This window comes from Hydra vulgaris, chromosome 14 (genome assembly GCF_038396675.1).
Source record: "Hydra vulgaris chromosome 14, alternate assembly HydraT2T_AEP".
Taxonomy (NCBI): domain Eukaryota; kingdom Metazoa; phylum Cnidaria; class Hydrozoa; order Anthoathecata; family Hydridae; genus Hydra; species Hydra vulgaris.
This window is the reverse complement of record NC_088933.1, coordinates 27,185,706-27,208,815: the sequence shown is the minus strand read 5'-3', so window position 1 is coordinate 27,208,815 and position 23,110 is coordinate 27,185,706. Positions and strand designations below refer to the sequence as shown.

The following is a 23,110-nucleotide window of genomic DNA, read 5'->3' as shown; positions in this document are numbered from 1 at the left end:
TCTTTGAAAAAGCTCCGCAATTTTGATCTAACAGCTGATCAATTGAATGAAGTAAAATCTCTGGAGAAGTGGGTTCATTCATTCGAGTTCATCGTAATGACAACTTTTTGGTATAAAACTCTTCAATCAATCAACTACGTGAGCCTTGCACTCCAATCAGAAAATATCTCCTTGGACGACGAGATGAAACTCATTAAGACTCTTATTGAAGATCTAAATCGACTGAGATCATCTTGGACCAGCATCCTTAATAAGGCACGTTTGATAGCATCTGGTCTTGCTTCTTTTGGTTTTCAATCAGAATTTGTGAAGAAGAGGACGAAAAAAAAGAAGACCTTTCACGAAGAGGTGAGGAACACCGCTCATTTCCATGAAGACGAAGCAAAAGAGTTTGAGGTGAGCGTATTCAATACCGCTCTTGATACTCTTATTTAGCAGGTCAGCGATAGATTCCAAGCTGCTAAGAAGACGACGAATATGTTTTTGATCTTGTGGTCATTGAAATCTCTTGTTATGTCAAATGAAGAAGAATCAGAAGAAAGTGTTGAAGCACCTATCCAATTGGAGGAGAAATGCAAGGTCTTGGCACAAATCTACACAACCGATGTTGAGGAAGAGAAACTTATTGAAGAGGTCCGCCACCTCGATGCTCTGAAGCGATCCAATCTTTTTGGTCCAAAAGAGTCTCTCACTTCCATGACGTTATTGAATGGAATATACCAGAAAGGTCTTCAGCCGCTCTTCGAATCAGTCTGCATTTTGCTGCGCATCTTCAACACCATCCCTGTTTCTGTTGCGGAAGGCGAGAGATCTTTTAGTAAGCTTGCTCTAGTTAAGACAGCTTTAAGGTCTACAATGAGCCAAGAACAACTCACGAATCTTCTGGTTATTTCCATTGAGCATGATCTTGCCAAAAAGTTGTGCTACGGTGAAGTGATTTCCAAATTCGCCATGAGTAAAGCTCGAAAGATCAATTTCCTCTGAAGTTGAAACAACAATAGCTGTTGTATTCTAGACAAATTTTTGCTCTTAACATCCAATAGTGTTTAATGATTGTCTTTGGTCTGTTACTACCATGTTCTAGTGTCGACTTTATCATTTTATGTATGAGTGTATAACCAAGTCAAAAGACCATTGCAATTATCTAGAAATAAACGGTTCAAATGTTCATTAATTAAAATTAAAAAATTCTATATTCTTTTATACTCTTTGATTTGTTATCAAATGGCATATTATATGTATTGAATTATGGATCATTAGATCAGCTTTCACTTTCAGTAGGGCGCTTGGGAAATTTTGACCCTGGGCGCCGCAAAGCCTCACGGCGGGCCTGCATATACCTAAAAATTAAAGCATAATACTAATAAAGTATAAATACCAATGTCGATTTACTTGAAGCCTGCTAACTGTTTATGTCTTTATGGTCAATAAATTTTTATATACAATCATGTATAAAAACTTATTGACCATACAGGCAAACACAGTAGGTTGTGTATGTACTTATGTAAGTTGCTGATATCAGTTTTGGCCTTAAGAAACGTTTACTTAAGTAACGTTTACTCTTTTTATTAAGAAAAGTAACGGTAAAAGTCTCTCATAGCCTTTACCTTTTAATTGCGAGATAACATATATTGTGGCAATTTCCTTATCCTCATTAAATGCTATTCTATTTTGCACGGATCCTAATAACGCCAACCTAGCTGATCCAAAAACACCACTTATATATGGTGATAGCGTACACATCAAGGTACCCTGTGATGCAAATTTTGAAATCTTTAAATTTTATACGCGGAAAATGATTTTAATTAAATGTTCAAATTAGGTGAAATTTTGACTTGATAGTGCGACAATAAAAACACATGTAGAGCAAGAACCACTACATATATTTTGATAAAAATTGGTGCAAAAGTAGCATATAGCCACATTAAACTCTGAATAAAATTTCAGTTTGATTAGTTCACTGCTTAAGGATTTATGGCAGTTTTAGTTTATATTTTGTTAGTTTTTTGCTTCTTAGACCTCAAAATGTTACCAGTTACTTTGATATTCGATCACTATTTTCAAAATAAAGGTTACACGAGTGTTCTACTATGTAATATCAACAATTTTTAATATAATTGTTTTATTGCTAAATGTACCATTTTCATTCTATAGACAAAAATACTGATTTGCTATTTGAAGCGTAGTTTGAATTGGCTTATGCATAGCGCAAACATTTCCTTAAGAATAAACTACTTCCAAAATGCAAAAAAAGTGCAAAACATGACAAAAGAACTATCAGTCGGTAAAACAAAATAAAACGTTCTAGTTAAAGGAATTTATTTTGACCCTTGAAACCTTCTTAAATACATTAACTTTCAAAATGAAGTCAAAAAATATTGATATAAACCCTATTTTTTACATTATATTATTATCAAATAGCATCTGATTAAATTGTAAGATGTGGTCTTTAATTTTCAAAAAATTTATTCAAAATAATCAATATACTCTTTTAGTCAAATACTCTTCAATATTTTTACATGCAATATGCAAAATTTGTAGTTACTAACAGCATTTAAGGATTAAATTGGTTAAAATGTTCATTATAAACCGTAAGCTGTGATTTTCTACAGCCTAATCTAATAAATCAAATTATGGTAGCATTTCTTTAAAGATGCTTACTGTTCAGATTTGTTATGCAGCATAACAATCTTTCTTTGTAATCTGGATGATTATTGTTTTGTTATACTTTTGAAATTTTCAATTATTTCAGCAAAATCCGGCTGAAGGACCAAAGCAAGCTTTTACAACTATATTGAAACTTTTGAATGCTTTAATTATATGAAGAATATTGGGAATCGAGTTTGCATTAGCAAGTTGCTAGAGCACATTTATATTTTTAAGAAGCTTCCTGCATTCATTTCCCTCGAACTGGCCCCCATTATACAGGCTTAGTTAAGGTGGAGGACAGCTAGCCATTTGACAGCTTCTATCCAAGCAATATTAAGTACTTTGAAAAGATGATTGACAACTCTTATAAGGTGATACTCTTATAAGGTGATACTATTGGTGGTATCATTTCCAAAATCAGAACATTGTCAGGCCCACCGATTATTGGCTTTCGAATAACATTGCCAGACAACTTTGCACAAGCAACAGCCCCGCTAAATTGCTGAATAGACTCGAGGCTAGATTTGATTGACCCCAGTCTTCGCAAGTTTTCAGATTTAGCAAAACAATTGGATTTGACGTCTCATCATGCACAAGACTGCATACTTGAATGGGCTTGAAAACCACAAACTATATTTACAACTTTCATATCGCAAGCCAATATTAGTTTAATTCGATTTTTTTTATATACTGGTAATTTATAAAAACAAAACTAAAATCGGTTTGATTTAAAATTAATCCCCAGAAAAATAAAATAAATGTTATAAAATATTACTATTAACATTGTTTTTAAATAAAGAATTAAAAATATACAAAATTTACTGTGCTTAATATTTCTAAGAAACGATAATTCAACATAGCAAAAAAAAAATTATCATTTTTTAATTTTAAAATCTAACAAAATATAAAATAAATACTAAAATTACAGTTCTTGACAAATAAAGACATTTTAAGAAATATAAGCCTTTTGCCAGTTGTAGACAGTTTTCATTTCTAAGAAAATAACTTTAGAATATTGAAACCACGGCACTTAGTGAATTTCAAATTTTATTCCTTTTACCTGAAGACAGTAAAAGTGCACCCTACTTACGACAATTGCCATGAAATTACTATCTTTACTACCATAACTAACCAAGGTCATTCTTGTATTTTACATATACGACAATATTTTACCGGTATACAAATTTTCAGACCCTTATATTGTGGTGTAATACTTTTGCAACAATATATCGCCGGAAAGGACCACTGTGCGTCGCACTATGCCTTAGAATAATCAAAAACCGGCAAAAACTCAGTAAAATTTCACAAAAACTTTAAATAAACATGTTATATGTTAAAACAGTTGTTTATTGAATTCAAATTTGTAACTAAAAATATTTTTTTAAGCAAGCTTTAACGCGTACAATGTACGAAAACGCCTTCTTTCGCGCGTTACGTTTGACGACACGCGTAAGAAATTATTTTTTTATTTAATTTTTTTTATTTTTCTATTTATTTTTTTTTTTTTAGGTTATTTAGGTGCTCCCAGAAGTTCTTACGGTCTTGTCACGGAGCACCGCTGGAGAGCATTTAATTAGAGGTTCACACCTCCTTCCTTACCAATGTCGCTTAATGGGCTGGAATCGGCGTCGAACCTCGGACTTCTGGGTTCTGAGTCAGAACTCTAACCATTGCGCCACGGCTGCTCTTATTAAAGTTATTAAATTTATTTAAGTTAAAATTTTAGAATATTCAAGGCAAAACTAACTAAATACGAATTAAACAAAATTGTGAAATTTTGTGCTGCTAGATTTTTATATTGCTTTTGATTCGTGTAAAGAGCAAAATAAAGTTAAAAACACTGTGAATCTTTTTTTAAAAATAACTGTAAAGAAAAAAAGACTCAGGTTTTTCATGCCTTTGGCTTTGGTTTTATATATACAAAGAAAAGTACTTTTTTACAAGATTTCATAAAACTTTTCTTTTATTAAATATAAAAGAATCTCTAAACATCGATAGTTTTAGAGAAACATATTTATTTTGACCTTAATATCATTTTGAAATGTAAATAAATGTCGCGAAAATCACGTAATTTTACTTTTTCTATCATTATGAGCACTGAAAGCCTTACTTAACGCTTAATTCAATAAAACAACTAACCCAATACTTTAATGTTACTAATATACATGACTGAGAGTACGAAAAAAGGTTTTATAAGTAATAATTATAATTTAAAATTGTGAGCATTCGCCGCTTTATCGATTCTCTGAGGCATGGTGCGTCGCGACGCACTGAATACCATTTGATGTGCACTGAATACCGTTTAATGTGTCGCGACACGCGGAATACCATTTAATACCTTTCCCCAGCAACGCGTCAATAGGAAATGCCATTTTTTTTTCGTAAAAGTAAACTTATGCGTATAAATTGCGCTAATAAAATGTTAAAAAAAGATGTAAATACAGTTTTATTTTCACCCATTTTTCATATATATATATATATATATATATATATATATATATATATATATATATATATATATATATATATATATATATACATATATATATATATATATATATATATATATATATACATATATATATATATGTATATATATATATATATACATATACATATAAATATATATATATATATATACATATATATATATATATATTATATATATATATATATATATATATATATATATATATATATACATATATATATATATATATATATATATATATATATATATATATATACATATATATATATATATATATATATATATATATACATATATATATATACATATATATATATATATATATATATATATATATATATATATATATATATATATATACATATATATATATATATATATATATATATATATATATATATATATATATATATATATATATATATATATATATATATATATATATATATATATATATATATATATATATATATATATATATATATATATATATATATATATATATATGTATATTGGTGCGGCCGTGGTGCAGTGGTTAGAGCGCTTGCCATATAAGCAGGAGATCCAGGTTCGAAACGACCTTTGGACATATTTTCGCGTCACGGTAAGGAAGGAGGCGTGAACTTCCCAGTTAAATGCACTTCCGCGGTGCTCTGTGACAAAACCGTTAGGTCTTCTTGGGACACCTAAATAATAAAAATATATATATCATATATAATAGTAATAGTAATAATAACAACAATGACAATAATAATAACTATGATTAGCTCCATATGTTGAGCACTCAATCGTCTTGAACATTCCGATTCCATCAGTAAAAGACTACAAAATACAATTGCTTGATAAAACTGAAGCATTCATTAAAAGAATGAGATTAACAGCTCTCTTCTTTATTAATAAAAATCAAAAAGTAATAAAAGTTTTTATAATCGGAAGGGCATAAAAAAATCAAATTATCTTAAACAAATTTCCGATATGTCTGCATGTAAAAACAATCTAATAAATCTAATAAGAAACATCAAACTTCGTAATGAATACATTAATATCCTTGGCAAGTTAAAAGATGACATCTACTATACGCATTAATAATCTTACGTATACTTTTTGCGATAAAACATCCAATTTATATAATATATCTAAAGAAAACTACATCCATTTACTAACAAATGATTTTACCTCAACATACAAAAAGTCGAATACAAAAGTTACGAATCAAATAAATAAAGATAGCAAACACAACTTAAAGAATCATAACGTTTTTAATAAAATTGATATTCATACATCTTCAAATTGTTATATAAAATAAAAAGATCCTAAAGAAAACTTTACAAACAATCCAACTGTCCGTTTATTAGCCCTGCCAAAAATGAAGTCGGCAGAATTAGTAAAGTTATGCGATCCAATTAAACTCTGAACTTGTAAACTTACTTCATCTCAATCAATGGAAAAAAACACAAAGTACCAGAAGTTGAATCAGTTTGATCAGGGATAAACGTCTTTTATAATAAAACTTTGATTTTAAATTGTCTTTTGTAACGAAATTTATAAAATTTCTTATTTTTGATATTGTTGATTTTTACCCTTCGATAACTATAAAACTTCTAAACAGCGCTCTTAGTTTTGCTAAGCAGCATCTGGCAATTGACTCTAACCATAAACCTTTCATCTATCACGCAAGGAAGTTATTATTGTTTAATGATGATCAAGTTTCGATTAAAAAATCAAACGGTTTATATTGTGTTTCAATGGGAGCATTTGACGTTGCTGAAGTACAGAACACCATTTTTTAAACCCTCCTTTCAGTAAAAATGTTAGCACTAATTTAAGAAAAAGCTTGTTAACCTTAATCAATAAATACTTCCCAATAAATCACTAACTCAGAGCCGTGGCTAGGCTCCCCACCCCAGCTTTTTTAGGGGCCCTTTTTGAAAGTTAAAAACATATTTTTTTGTACTTTTTATTAAAAAAATATTTAAACATATATTGTTACTGTTATTATTAATAAAAAAAAACTTGGCCTTTTAACCACGATATTACCTAAATTATGCTAGCGTAAAAAAAGCAATAATATTTTTGATGCAAAATAAAAAAATGTTTAACACTCCCGAGGTCCGAATTTTATTATAAAACGCAAGCTTTATAAATATCTGTCAAACCGTTAATGAGAAACCATTAGACAGCAGCCTATCGTGTGAAGAAATATATTTCTCTAAGTCGCTTATTTTATGATTATATGCGAATATATTATTGTTTGTATTTAGATTACATATTTCAAGGTTATTTAATTATAAATTATAAATCGTTTTTTGTTTTCGGCAATTCACAGTTTATCTTGGTAATAATTTATTTTATTACTATGCTATATGTTATTACTTTTGTTCAAGTACTATGAAATAAAAAGTTTATTATTTGTTTTAAATAAATCGCATTGTTTTTAAAGAAACAAATGTAAAGGATTGGAAAACTGTAACGCTTTACATTTGTTTATTTTAAAGTCCTTATGATTATAAGGCCATAATCATATGGACTTTTATTCTGCGTTTTTGAATTGATTTTTTTATTATTATTATGCGTTGTTTTACTCATACGAGTGTGTTTATCACACTCAGCAACCTGAACATCAGTATAAAGCAAATTTCTTTTTGCCACTAATTGATATGTCAATTGCACTAGTAAAAGAGCGTTTTGAACAGATCAGCATTATCACAAAGCTTTACAACTTTCTTTACCGATTTGAGATTCTTATCAAAGCCAGTAATGAAAATCCTCTGTCTCTATATTGTAAAAGTTTGCAAATAAAGCTTGGTGATATAGATCCTGAGGATTTAGAAATGGAGTTAAAACAATTTGTCATAGTTATAAAGGAGGAAAAAAAGGCTCTCCTAAAATATGCATATGACTTGCTAAACTACATCTACAAAGAAGAGCTGCAAGAAACTTACCCCAATCTAGTTATTGCGTTGCGAATCATTCTTACTCTACCAGTTACTGTTGCAAGTGCAGAACGTAGCTTCAGCAAGTTAAAACTAGTTTTAAAACATTTCATAGGTTAGTATAAATAATCTTGCTTCATCTTACATAAATACATATAGCTACATTTCTTTGTATCTTTAAATAAGTCAACAATGGTCGATGAACGTTTGTCTTCCTTAGCAATGCTGTCAGTTGAGAACGAGGTAGCAAGAAAATTAAGTTATGAAGGCATAATAAATGAGCAAGCACGAAAACACGTCACAAACCCTTTTTTTGATGGTTTGCGACGTACTTGTATTATCTGCGTAATACATTTATTGTAGTTAGACAAACTCTTCACTAGTAAACTCTATATCAATTTAACATTTATAAAATATATCTAATTGAAATTAAGCGTTAACTTGATTATTTTTAGTCTTATGAACAGCGACGTCAAAATATGTCAGGAACCCAGCTGTTTCGAAGTAATCTGTAAATTTTATCCACTTTTTAAGAAAAAAAAAAAAAAATTGGCTAGTTTTTTTTTTTTTTTTTGTGGGGGGGGGGCCGGCCCACTTGCCGCGGCACAACACTAACTCCACAAAATTTTCAACAGAAACACGATAAAAATAAGTTACATCTGTATGTCGAATATGAAATCTATTTAAAATATACACAATCAATACATTGTAAACAACAACAAAATTTTACATAAAACCAATTGCAACTGCCTTAATATGAATACCTGCCATTTATCAAACTAATGCTTTACAAAAAACATTGTAGGGGAGAGTGGGGTAATGGCGAACGCGGGGTTACTCCGAACATGGTCAAAACAGCATTGTAAAAAAATAAATTCGACAATTTTTTTTTACCTGCTGAGAAGGGATCCTATGCTCAGTTCCAGACGTGCAGTAGTGTAATGAAGCTGCGGATGTTGTTCACTATAATTTGATTTTAAATTTTTCTGATAATTTTATGCAACTTTTTTCTTGAGTAACACTCTGTTGTAGCTTCTATGGAAATAAAGTCACTCCTTTTTTTTGTTTTTGTTGCATAATATAGTTTTTAGACTTAGTTATTACAATTAGCTTTTTATTCGCTATTACAGTGCTTGTGATTGCCCCCCAATGTGTTCGGAATTACCCCACGTAGGCAGGGTAATTCCGAACACCAATGGTTTTATTTCTGGCATAAATTTTTATTTTATAATAAGATTTTTAAAAATTCCTTTTGAGGGTTTGTGACTGAGTAGTTAAACTAATTGATAAGCAATAAATATGATCAATTTTGTATAACTGGTGTCTTTAATTCGCATTCCCGCTTAGGTGTTCGCCAATACCCCACTCTCCCCTACACCAAGCTAATATAAGTTTCAATGATCCTACTCCCACTCCTGTCAATAAACTCTGCCTCGATATAAATGAAACACCATTCAAAATTAGATATGCCAACCATATAATCATCTAATATAATCATCTAATATTATCATATAATCATCTAATATTCTCAAGTACAAAAATGACACTGAACTATCAAAAGAATTTTGGAAATTTAAAGATGCAATTTTGAATACAGTTGTTAAATGAAAATAATCAAACAGTGCATTGTTCACAACCCTACCACGAAATCCTATAAATTATGCATAAGTAAAAAATATGAAATTCTATTCTCAAAAAATCAAAATCTGTTAAATAACAAAAGTGAAATAATATCTAAGTGCGATACAAGTTTCTTCTCGGCCAATTCGACGCGAGTGATTTTCCAGTGAAAGTTGTTTTGTTTTGATTCTATCTATTATCTATTTTTTTTTTTTTTAAGAATAAATATGGCTGATGATTGAAAGGCATGAAACTTTAAGTACCAGCACAATATTGTATTTTTTCAAATAATCTAACACTACATATATTAATACTGATCTATTCTGTAAATAATTTACATTATATGGATTACTCTTAAACGAACACTTTGTATCTTAACTTGATACAAAAAACAGAATTTAAAATACGTCATAACATGGGTTATGACGTATTTTGAATTCTATGTTTTTTTTACATTCTCTTTAATTTTTTAACTCTTCCTCCGTTTGTTAAAAAGCGCTATCACTATTTACATCATATATTTGTTACATCAAACGATTTATAGATTTTCTTTTTTTTTTTTGAATAAAAAATTTAATTTTTTTTTATTTAAAAGTAAAATAAAAAAACTAGAAAATAATGTTTATGGGAATAGTAAAAAAAATTAAATGATAAACAAGGGAATATTTAAATGCCCCTAGCATATAAGTCTCTTACTTTTCTTAAAGATTTTTAAATCTTTCTTTTTCTAACAAAGCTTTATCGGATGCCCATGGAAACACACATTAGGCTTCAAACATTTAATTTATTTGCTGAGCGTGTTTTATTTGAGTAACACGTGTAAAGATTTTGGCAGTTTTTATTTCAAACCTGTTGTATTCAGACATAAAATGACTATATCAGTAAGGTAAGGTATTCTTTTTTTAACTTAATTTAACTTTTTTTTTAGCTTATTTAACTTTTTAAACTATACTATAAGTTTAAACAAACTTTGATAAAAAAGGTTTAAAATTGCATATTCAGCAACCCATTTGATGTTGAATATCATGGTATGAAATTAAAATAGTAATCTGAAGCTATGGAGATTTTAGATTGAAATCTTTTAAGCTTAAATCCATTTAAATTTAGATTAAAAATGAATTTTTCAAAATACAGTCTGTAAATAGTAATGAAAAATCGTAGTCCGAATTTGAGAGAGAAAAAGCTATAGGTCTTAATATTGTCTTATTTACACATTTTAAATAGTTATAAAAATTTTTTTATTTTATTAGTTGCTTTAGAAATTTTAAACTCTTCGTAAAAATTTCATTAGTGCATAGTTTCTTGACAAATAAAAACACACGTTAAAACTTTTGGAAATGTTAAAAAAGTAAAAAATTTTATCCAAGAGTTAAACTTTGATATATATATATATATATATATATATATATATATATATATATATATATATATATATATATATATATACTTTTTTAAGATTTCCAAAAGTTTTAACGTGTGTTTTTATTATATATATATATATATATATATATATATATATATATATATATATATATATATATATATACATATATATATATATATATATATATATATATATATATATATATATATATATATACATATATATATATATACATATACAAATACGTATATATATATATATATATATATATATATATATATATATACATACATACATACATACACACATACATACATACATACATACATACATACATACATACATACATACATACATACATACATACATACATACATACATACATACATACATACATACATACATACATACATACATACATACATACATACATACATACATACATACATACATACCATATATTTTGGTTTTGAGAAAGTGAAATTTATCTAAAAATTTATCACTGACAAGTAACTTAAAACTATAACGAAAGAAATGTCTAAGTTTCAACAGAGTTCTCTGTGACAAGATCATCTAGTGGAAAACAAAACAAAAAACAAAAAAACAAAACAAAAAAAAAACAAAAATAAAAACAAAAATAAAAGCAAAAAAAAAACAAAGAAAAACAAAAATATAATAACAGGGGATGTCAGTTTTTTGCAAACTAAAAAATATGAAAAAAAAAATATTTTTGATTATGTAATTCATGGCTGATGATTGCCGATAGATATGAAACTTTAAGTTCCATTAAAAGATGTTTTTTTTTAAATTTAAGTATAAAACGCTCTATTTTTGAAAAAATATATATTCTTAAATATTGAGCACTCTACATCAATCAAGAGTTTAGTATTTTTAATACTAAATCATACAGCAACACACACACACACACACATACACACACACACACACACACACACACACACACACACACACACACACACACACACACACACATATATATACAACTGCAGATGTTTAAAATCATCTAAATAGTCTTGAAGAAACTAAATCAATTGGTGTAGCGGAGTCCATCCACGTGTTTTATGTAACTGCGCAGCAGCAATTGCAATACCGCTCAACTTTATCTTTAGACAATCTTTATTGTCTGGCTCTGTACCTGACCTTTAGGAAAAATCTAACATTACTCTCATCTTTAAGAAAGCAAGCAAGCTTAAGGCTCACAATTATTGACTAGTCTCCCTTACCTCGATACCGTGCAAAGTAATGGAAAGAATAATTCACAAACATGTTATGGCGCATTGCGTTGAAAACAATCAAATCTCCAACCATCAACAAGGTTTTCTTCATAAAAAGGGCTGTCGGACTAACATCCTCAAAGCTCGCGATATACTTACCGAGGCTATGTACCAAGGTTACAGTCCTAATATTATCTACACCGATTTTGTTGTGGCATTAGATAAAGTCCCGCACAAACGTGTCCTACATAAACTGAAAGCATACGACATTCACAACAAGCTGCTACTAAGGATCAAAATGTGGCTATAAGATTGTAAGCAACGTGTTGTCCTAGGAGAACACGTTTCTGAGTGGAAGAACGTCACAAGTGGAGTTCTTCAAGGTTCTGTCATAGGGCCACTACTTTTCATTTTTTTTGTAAACGATCTTCCTGATAGCATCATTCACAATATATTACTATACGCTGATGACAGCGAAATTATTGGATTCATAAAGTCGGAATTGGACATCACAACGCTTCAATAAAAAATTGATAACGCGGTTACATCGTCAAATACTTGATTCATGCACTTTAACATAGACAATGTAAAGAGATGCATGCAGGTTGTCCTAAAAAACGTTTATCACATGAGTACTCCATGGAAACCGCCGATGACATGTGCCTCATAATTGCAGCTACAACTATTGAATGTGACAGTGGAATTCTCATCTCAAACGACCTAAAAGTCAGAGCGCGAGTTGAAAAGCAGCATCTACAGTTAATTGCTTGTTAGGAAGGCTCGAAAATGCTTTCTGCAGTAGAAATTTAACTTTGTGGCGGACACTCTATATAACGTATATCCGGTCACATCTAGAATTCGCCATTCAAGCCCCTATATCTAGAGACAGACATTAAGTTACTTGAGGATGTTCAAGACATCCTAAAGTAACTTAATATCATCCATTTTGATAAAATAAAGATAATATCAGCTATTTTGATAATATCAGCCATTTTGATAAAATAAAGCGTTTGCAGATACTCAAACTTACCACCCTCAAAGAACGTCGTTTACGTGAAGATATACAATTCTAGATTTTCAACAACATTAACGAAGTTCATTTTAATGGTCCTATAGCACCAACTAATTGGGCGTGAGGTGTACAACCTGCGCGGCCATGACAAGCACCTCAACTGTCAAATCGTAAGAGGATGTTAGGAGAGATCAAACTTTTTCACAAACAGAGTTGTAGTCCATTGGAACTCTCTCACACACTGTAACACTGTAAACGCTCCAACTTTGAATACATTTAAAGATCGGATTTTGTTTTAATAAACTGTTAAATTAGCATAGAGGCTCCTAGAAAAGTCTCTTCATCAAATTAATAATTTAAGATTTAGATATAGACATATATTTTTTATTATTGTTACGGCATTATTGCGGTTAACATGTATTAATTTAGTTACTAAATATATCAAACTCAAACTCATAAGTATATATGTATATATATATATATATATATATATATATATATATATATATATATATATATATATATATATATATATATATATATATTTATATATATGTATATATATATATATATATATATATATATATATATATATATACATATATATATATATATATATATATATATATATATATATATATATATATATATATATATATATATATATATATATATATATATATATATATATATATATATATATATATATATATCTTAAGGTTTGGAACGTATGCGCATATGGGCAAATATACGCGCATACCATTCAATAGTTAAGTGCAAAATACGTACAGGATGCGCGTATAAATTTAACTGACAAAAGATATGTGAAATTAATTAAATATTGTCAAATTTAGAAGAAAACGTTTTTATAAATCAAACGCAGGTGGCTTTAAATTAAAAGAAATAATTTTTCATTTGATTTTCGGTAAATAATTTTATTGTTAATATTTCAAACTATTTTCATTATTTTGAAACGAATTTCTGTATTACAAAACTTAACTAATTTGATTTATTTTTGTATTGCATTTGCTTATTTATAATTTCGTCACACTCAAACTCGCTGAGAACTGCTTTTTTCTCTAAAATGTAGATCTTTTTGTCCTTTGTATTCAACAAAACACTATTATATATGAAAACTAATTTTTTTTCTACGCGTTCGTTGGTCAAGCGATCTCTCAATTGTGAATGAAATATCCGTGCTGGGATAGCGCAGTTGTTTAAAGCACTTCTAAAAAAAAAGGTTCGGAATAATTATTGGCTGTGGCAGCCGGATTGCAGGTTCAGATCCTGACTCTGCCTCCTCAGCGTATGAGTAGTACTTCGGTACGAAGGAAACTCGTCTTGATATGCTCTGCTATTACAATGTTTCCTTCTCGACTAGTAAATAAATAATCTAGTCGAGTAAATGAAAATTATCGTTTAAAAAAGAAAATAAATAAAACAAAATAAATCAAAAAATCGACCAAGTTCTCGCTGCTGTTGCTTACGAAAAAATCATTTCAACAATAGGTTTTGCAACTTCAAAGACTGCTGGTTATTTCTGACGACCAACAATAATCAAATAATTCTTCGCGCTTATTTTTAAAATCGCCACTTTTCTTAATTCTGTCAGTGTTGTCATTTCTCCAACAAATTCAATCATTTTGCTTTCAACTTTCTCAGCAATTTTGGGATTTATTTTGGAGGCTAATTCTAAAATTGAGCTGATTATATCAGTCTTATCCTCACCAAAATGGAATCCTTCTGCTGCATACTTCGGTGTTAGCATATAGGCATTTCCCATATTTGAGGTAATAAGGCATTTAAAGCGCTTCATGACCATTTCCTGAATAATTTCCTCATTTGCGAATTTCTTGTTCATCTCACCAAAGTATTAGTATACCAAAGCTAATGGAGCATCACGATTTTTAAGTCTTCTTTGATGTTAGAAGGATATTCGATATGTTTCACGAGTTTTGCCAAACTATACTTGAAAGCATTTTGATTTAATTAGCGCCAAAACAGCGGCCTAATTTGTTTTTGGAGTAATTTCTTTTAAAGCTGCATTTTCCTCATCTGCAAGTTGAATCAAAATATACTTTGCCATATAAAGGTTATTTATTGAATTAAATTGAATGAGTCATCGAGTCGAAAAAGACATTGTGAGTAAGCGAGGAATATTAGCTGGGATTCTCTTTTCAATTTTCGCGGAGCATTCTGCGTACATTTTATCTAGAAGCGAACCTGGCAGCCTTTTTGCGCACAACTTTGGTGATGCATACAATGGATTTAGTTCTTTGATCAAATCCCTTAAATCTTTAGATTTAATGAGACGAAGAGATATTTCAATTCGGAAAAAGAAATTTGCTAGTTTCATACCGATTTATTTTTTATAATTAATAACTTAAATAATTTTTTTAAACGCACTTTTATAATTAATAATTTAAAGTTATTAACTATAAAAGTGCGTTAATTAAAGAGATTTAATGGTGAAATTAAAAGTTTTAATTCTTTTAAAACTGATGATTTTTTTGTTTCAAAAGCACATTAATTAAAATTTTCAAGAAAACTAAAATTAAAATTCTTTTTTTTATCTGTCTGTCTAGTCAAAGCAATTTAAAGGTTTTTAATAATTTGTTTTCTGTTTATAACAAATAGAGTTAAATCCATAAAATAACTTTTTTTTTTGATATTTATAAAGCTAAACACTTTTAAAGATACCAATATTTATGATGCATTTTAAAAATTCAAAATAATTTTAACATTTCCAAAACATTAGGATATTGCAGAGGTATTGAAATATTGTAGTATATTGAATATACTCATTGAGTTACTTTGAAAAATTTGAATAAAATGTTTTTATTTGCTCTATTTGCTGATCACTTTTATTTATTCATAGATAATATGTACTACACCCATACTCTCCCCTACCTAATTGTAGTCTCCAATTTTGGGAAAAAATCTCCTCGATTTCAATTAATTACTACCCCTCCTCCCCTTCCCCCCAAAAAAAATAAAAAAATAAAAATAATTTTTTCCTAACATCCACCCTCTCTAACAATAAACTCCCCTCCCTCCCCTTCCCCCTCTATCCTCCCAGAAAAACAAAAATTTAAAACAAAATTATACTGACAAAAATACATCTATTTATCTATATAAAACTATGTATTTAAGTAGTAAACATTACATAGATTCTTATTGCAATTGCCTTCCAACAGTTTTTAATTGTACCTTCATTTTTACAATGCATGGCAACTAGATGTTCCTACAACGAATTTTAACCTTCAATCTTGAGAAAGAGTTCTTTAACGAGTTTTAAATCTTGGTCCATCGCTAACAAAGAAACTAATGACTTGGAGCGCCATGTTCTCAGTGAGAAAACTAAAAACCTAATTAAAGTGTCAACGTCATCGAATAAGTTGAGGTCTTTTTTTCAGCCTAAAGCTTAAAGGTATTGCAGAAAGCCATGTGGTCGCTTATAAATAATGAAAAAGTAAAGATTAACTTTTGTCAAAAATTTAAAAGAAAAAAATCTAAAAGAAAAATAAGAACTTCTAACCCCCAATCTAATGACCCTCTAGCCAATCAACTCTAATTTGAATTTCCGCCCACCCCAATAATTACAACATCCCAATTTATGATTTTTTAACTGTTGCATCTACTCCCCCTAACTTTTTGACCACCCTCCCTCCCCCTATAATTAGGTAGGAGAGAGTAGTTAAATTTCTTTAAAAATCTAACTATATTCAAACATAATATTTGAATATATTTAGATTATTGTGCATACAAATATATTTAAAGATTTTGAAATTTATTTGGAGATTTTTTTTCCTAAGGTTTTTAGTGAAATTGCATTTTGCAAAGTGGAGTCGGGGAGTTTAAAATATAAGAACTATTTATAACTTGCTAAAGTAAATAAGTTGTTTATTTGCAACCAATTGCCGCTAAACGTGCAAAAAAATAAATTTTCATTAATCGATAAAAAAAATTCCTTTTATAGATTGACTTATGTATGAGTTGATCTATAAAAGATTCTATCAATTAAACTAATCATTAAAAGATAAACCATAATTTTTTTAAGTGAAAACTTTGATTCAAATTAATCGTGTAGATTACATAAACTTAAGTTATATATATAAAAAAAAAAGATTTCATAAAGTATGTAATCTTTTTTTTAAATATAATTTTAACTTTGCGTATAAATTATATTTAAAAAATAATCTTAACATTTTAAATATAATCTAAACTTTTCGTAAATCTTTCCACTAACTTAGTATTTATTAAAACAAATTTTTAATGTTGTTGATAATTAGACATGTTTTTTGTCTCTTATTTTATTTATAAACTGCTTTCATTTAAATTTTTTTTAAAATACATTTCATTATTATATTTACGTAGAATTCGTCTTTGATTACATCATTGGAGATTATCAAATTTGCAAATATAGTAAAATTTGCAGTGTGAAAATAGTAAAAAAAATTTGGATTGCAGTGTGACATAGTAAAAAAAATGAAGTCTATTGCAGCAATTGCATTTTTTTTTTAATTTCCATGTGCTAAGTGCTGATCCTTGGATGTCTAGGCTGTCTGATAACATTCATATTGGGAGTATTAATATACCTGGGACTCACGATTCAGCCGCTTACAGCACTAGCTTAATTTGGGCTAAAACACAAGATTTGAGTATTTTGGATCAACTTAAAAATGGCATTCGCTTCTTAGACATAAGATGTCGTCATATAAGTAACATTTTTACAATTCATCACGGTGCAATTTATTTACACATGAACTTTGATGTTGTTATGAATAGTGTCATTCAGTTTTTGAATCAAAATCCAACTGAAACCGTGCTCATGCGTATTAAAGAAGAGCACGATCCAGATGGAAATACTAGATCGTTTGCAGCAACCTTTAATGAATATTATAATAAGTATCACAATTATTTTCGGAACGGGCCCAAAAACGATACAGCATTGAAAGGAACAAGAAAAAAGATTGTTGTTTTGGAAAACTTTTTAGGGAATGATATAAGATTTGGTTTGCCTTATAACTCTTTTAATATACAAGACCAATTTGAAACTAATGATTACATCGTCTTTTTGTTAGACAATTATAACGACAAAAAAAGAAGCGCCAAAGACTAGGTTGATAAAGCTAAGTTTAGATATAAGATTATAAACTACTTAAGTGCTGTCGGTAAAGGAGCGTTAATATCTGTTGCAACGCCTTAAGCCATTTCTACAGTAATAAACCAATTTCTCAAAAGCCTAATAAACCAAAATAAATTTCAGTACTTTGAAATAGTTGTTGCAGATTATCTTGACATTGGTCTTGTTAATCTTATCATTGAAAGAAATCCTCCAACCTCAATATACAATGGTCAGGTTTTGACTAGCGAAAATTATTTACAATCATCAAGTGGAAGATACCGTGCTATTTTTAGCAATCCTGGAAAGTTTTGTGTACTTGATGTGCTGCAAGTAACTTTATTTTTATATAAAACTTACTTGATTAAATTTATTTAAAAATATTTTTGCTTTAACATTTACTGTATTTTAATAATATATTTAGTTTATTTAATATTATATTTTATATGAGTTATATTTAACATATATATATATATTTCTAACATATACTTTTTTAGAATGCTAGAATATGGCAATCTCTGAATAATCGAGAGAGTAAAATGTAGGCAGTTTAAATGCAAGATTATGGTAACTTTGTTATGTACAATGACTATTGGAAATTCTTTAGCAGCAGGATCCAACTGGGCTTCTGACACATTCTAATGCTTTAATGGTATTTACAAATATGAGCTCATTATGCAAGATTATGGCAATTTAGTAATATACTCGTATGGAGCAAATATGGCAGTTCGACCAATATGATCAATTATGAGTAAGCCAGATAATCAAATCTGGAGAACAACAAACTCAAAAAAGAACTGCCCTCTTTGAAAAGTTTGCTCTATGGAGATTTTGTTTTTGCATTTTTGCGCATTAACAATTAGTAAACAAAAATGCTTATTTCTTACGTTATTTTGCATTGCACTTTTCGCTTGGGTAGTTTGTTTTATGACGTCATTAAATAGTAAAATAGTCTTTAGAATGTCAGATTCCATTGACAATATGGCTAGAATATTTAATCTCTTATAGACAATATCGTTCTCAAATTAATATTTTATCTGACAAAGACAAAAAAATGATTTTCAGACAAATAGTTTGTAACAGCAGTACTTTTGAATATTCGCAGTACAATATATATCACCGTTTGAATATATTTCAGTGAAATCCTTTTTTATATCCTATTGCATAAATTGCTCACAAATTTGTTTTATTTTCTTCTTGACTAAATGTTTTCGTAAATAAGTATAATTTTTTAAATTCAATAAATTTCTAAATTCTAAGAAAAAAGTTCTTAATTGCTTGTCAGACAAATTTTAAAAAAAAAAACTTTAAAAGTATTATCATAGTTGTTGTACAAAGACTCGTAAGCCAATCATTGTTTTTTTAGCTCAATTAGCAATCCATCAACAATTACAAAGAAAGTTCTTTGTAATTACAAATTTTACAAGATAACAAAGAAAGTTTTTTGGAAAAAAATTTGGTTCTTATCTTTAATATTGAAAGTTTAACAAACATGTCCTTTTTTATTTCCATCAGAAAACTTTCAGACTTTTTTTTTCCTTTGTCCTTTTAAGTCCTCTTCTCTCTTTTTCTTTTTAGCTTTTTTCTCGAATTTGTCGAAATCATTTCTAGTACTAATTAAAAAGCACCGGCGAGTAGTGTTTTTATTAAACGAGTTGCGAATAGTAAAAATCAATTTGTTAAACTTCTGTACCGAAGTTTAACAATTATTATCTATTCAACTTTATTTAACTTTGGTTGACGAAGTTAAACGAACTTCGCCGGTAATTTCTTTTCAAATAGTTAATGAGTGGTTGATAAAATATCGTTTAGAAACATCCATATTGATACTTCGTAATTTTTTAGAAAATACAAAGTGTCCACATGGATGTTTCTATCAGACTTCAGATTGATTCAACTAAAGCCGATTCCCTGAAAACTACTACTATTGTAGTACATAGCTTTGCTCCTTGTTATGCTTCAAAAAAGTCATTTTCGAGTTCATAAAAGGTAGCAATTATTTCTTCTCGCAATTGTATTACACCTTGACATTACCTCTTGAGGACCAGCGAGTTGTTGATAAACTCTTTAATGTTAACTTCTCACTATACTAATGAAATTAAATAAAAGGTATGTCTAGAACTTGGTTTAAAAAATTTTCTTATATGACTAAAAAAAGATCTTATTCTGGCTCTGAACCAAGAGGTTCGGGGTTTGATGTCGTTTCAAGCCAGATAAGTAACGATGGCAAAAAAGGAGGCGTGATTATTTGTCAGATACTTCCTATTTTTATTTAATCAAAAGGTTTTTCAGGTTCTTCAACAGATTTTAATAAATAAATCAATTTTCATTGGTTTGATAAAATTTTAATGTCCTTTTTTAATTTTTAAGCTTTTCTTCGGCCATTTACCTGAATTACTAACCAGCTTACTCTTACAAGAGCGGGTACAAAAATTTTTTGGGTCAGCACCCCAAAAAAAAACTGTCCCAGATGCTTTATAACTATTTAAATTTGTATCATTGAATCTTGTGTTTAACTCAGTACACAAATAGTCACGAAAAAGAACAACGATAACCAATTTGAAACAATTTGAAAAGCATTAGCTCTGTTTTTTAAAATAAATGAAGGTTTAGGCTTTTCTTTGTAACATTAGTCATTAAAAATAATAGCATTATCTAAAAAGTTTCATCATGTCACTTTGCATGATGTTATATTTATTAGACACTAGAAACTTGGTATCGAGTCTCGGTTTATAGTCTGGTATCGGTGTACTACCTTACAGTAACGATTTCGAGATTTCGCAATACGGATGTCGTAAGTATCGGTTATGTTGGTATTGTTTGGTAGCGATATTATCATTTGGTGTTGCAGCTAGGATCTTCCCGAAATTTTGTATTTTATAAATAATGTGTATATATTTTAGATTTTAGAGGAACCAAGCCATCGGGGTAAAGTGGAACAGTCACTAGCAAAAGTAACCTTACAGTAACGATTTCGAGATTTCGCAATACGGGTGTCGTAAGTATCGGTTATGTTGGTATTGTTTGGTAGCGATATTATCATTTGGTGTTGCAGCTAGGATCTTCCCGAAATTTTGTATTTTATAAATAATGTGTATATATTTTAGATTTTAGAGGAACCAAGCCATCGGGGTAAAGTGGAACAGTCACTAGAAAAAGTGGGACAAGCGTGTAATTAAAAGCGTCTTAACAAAAATTGTTAGTTAAAAACTATTAAAATTGTAAACCACGTTATTTTCATCAAAATATTCAAAAGGTTTCCACAATAAAAATACACAAAAAATGATATGGAAGAAATAGGCGATCAAATAAATTTCTTTGTCCCATATTGCCCCTCGAAAACTCGTTTTTTGGGTACTTTTAAAAAATCCGATTTTTACCACACGCATGTGGACAAAGCGATGTTTGCTGAATTAAAGGGAAAAGATCTAATTGTTTACATTAAATAATATTGATTAGAGGCCTCTCCTAATTTTTGAAGACTCATACTTCTTCAGCGTCGCACTTCTCCCCACTTTCTATAATTCCATAAATAAAAGTATCGGTTATTGATAATGGTTAAAATAAATTTATGTCTGATGTAAAAAAAATTTTAATATAAATTGTTAAAACTGCAAAAATTATTATTAAGTATAATTAAGACTAAACAATAGAATTAAATAAAAATATGTTTATTATTTCAGCTACATCCTTAAAAACAATTCATGCATTATTTAAAAAGTTGCTTATTTTTAATATGTAAACGGATTTAGTTGTCCCGAACTACCCTCCAAACATGTGTCCGATACCACCTAATCATACCTCATTCACAAATACTATTTTTAAAACCAGTGAATTAAAGCATTAAACAATTTTTTTTAAATTAATATTGTAAATAAAAATGTATCTTTAATCAATAAAAAGTTTTTAGTTTTCATAAATATTAGGTATATTAACATTTGAATCAAGTATGATGATACATCGCTCTTCTGGAGCTAGGAAACAATATCTTGCTCTCCTAGCCAATCGTTTCAGCATATTATGGTAGATATTTTGCTTATGCCATGTATTCACCCAAATGATGTTTTTATAATATTTAAAATTATAAAGCTTTTTTACATCAAGTGTTCGGAGTTGATGTACGGCTTAAACTGAAAAAGTTTTAGTTTTAATTGTGATAGAGGAAAGTCGGGTAGTGTGATAGAGGAAAGTCGGGTAGCCCGCCGCCCGAGGCTACCCGACTTTCCTCTATCACACGTAACCCCTTTACGGCATAACTGAGTCAAAACTGACAAAAAAAAACAGCCGTATTTTAAAAATACTAATAGATTAAAAATTGAAAACAAATAAAAAGCGTTTCATCAAAATTTAAGTTGCTAACCAATTATTTTATTGAAATACTTATTTTATTAATTATTTTATTGAAATACTCATTTAAAAAATGAGTAACTCTAAATTCGAGATGGTTATTCCACAATACTATTCACATTTTTTTAAGTTTTTAAAAAACTTTTTACGTTCGGATTAGTTTGAAAATACGTTTGTGCAAAAAAGTTACTAAAGCTTTTCTCCGCAAAGACTCAACATCTGTTGAGCAAATTTTGGGAAGTTGGGTTATATTCGCTGAATTTTCTATAACATTTCTAAACTTTATATGATTTATTAGTTTATTATTATTAGAT

General features: G+C 28.9%; 1 long non-coding RNA gene across 1 annotated transcript; it reads left to right on the top strand.

The window, feature by feature from the left end:
- Window positions 1-9,836: 9,836 nt before the first annotated feature.
- LOC136090526 (uncharacterized) lies at window positions 9,837-21,586 on the top strand. The gene is made up of 3 exons (XR_010643464.1): window positions 9,837-10,579; window positions 17,702-18,782; window positions 18,947-21,586. It is a non-coding gene; the product is annotated as an uncharacterized LOC136090526 (long non-coding RNA).
- The last annotated feature ends 1,524 nt before the right edge of the window (window positions 21,587-23,110 follow it).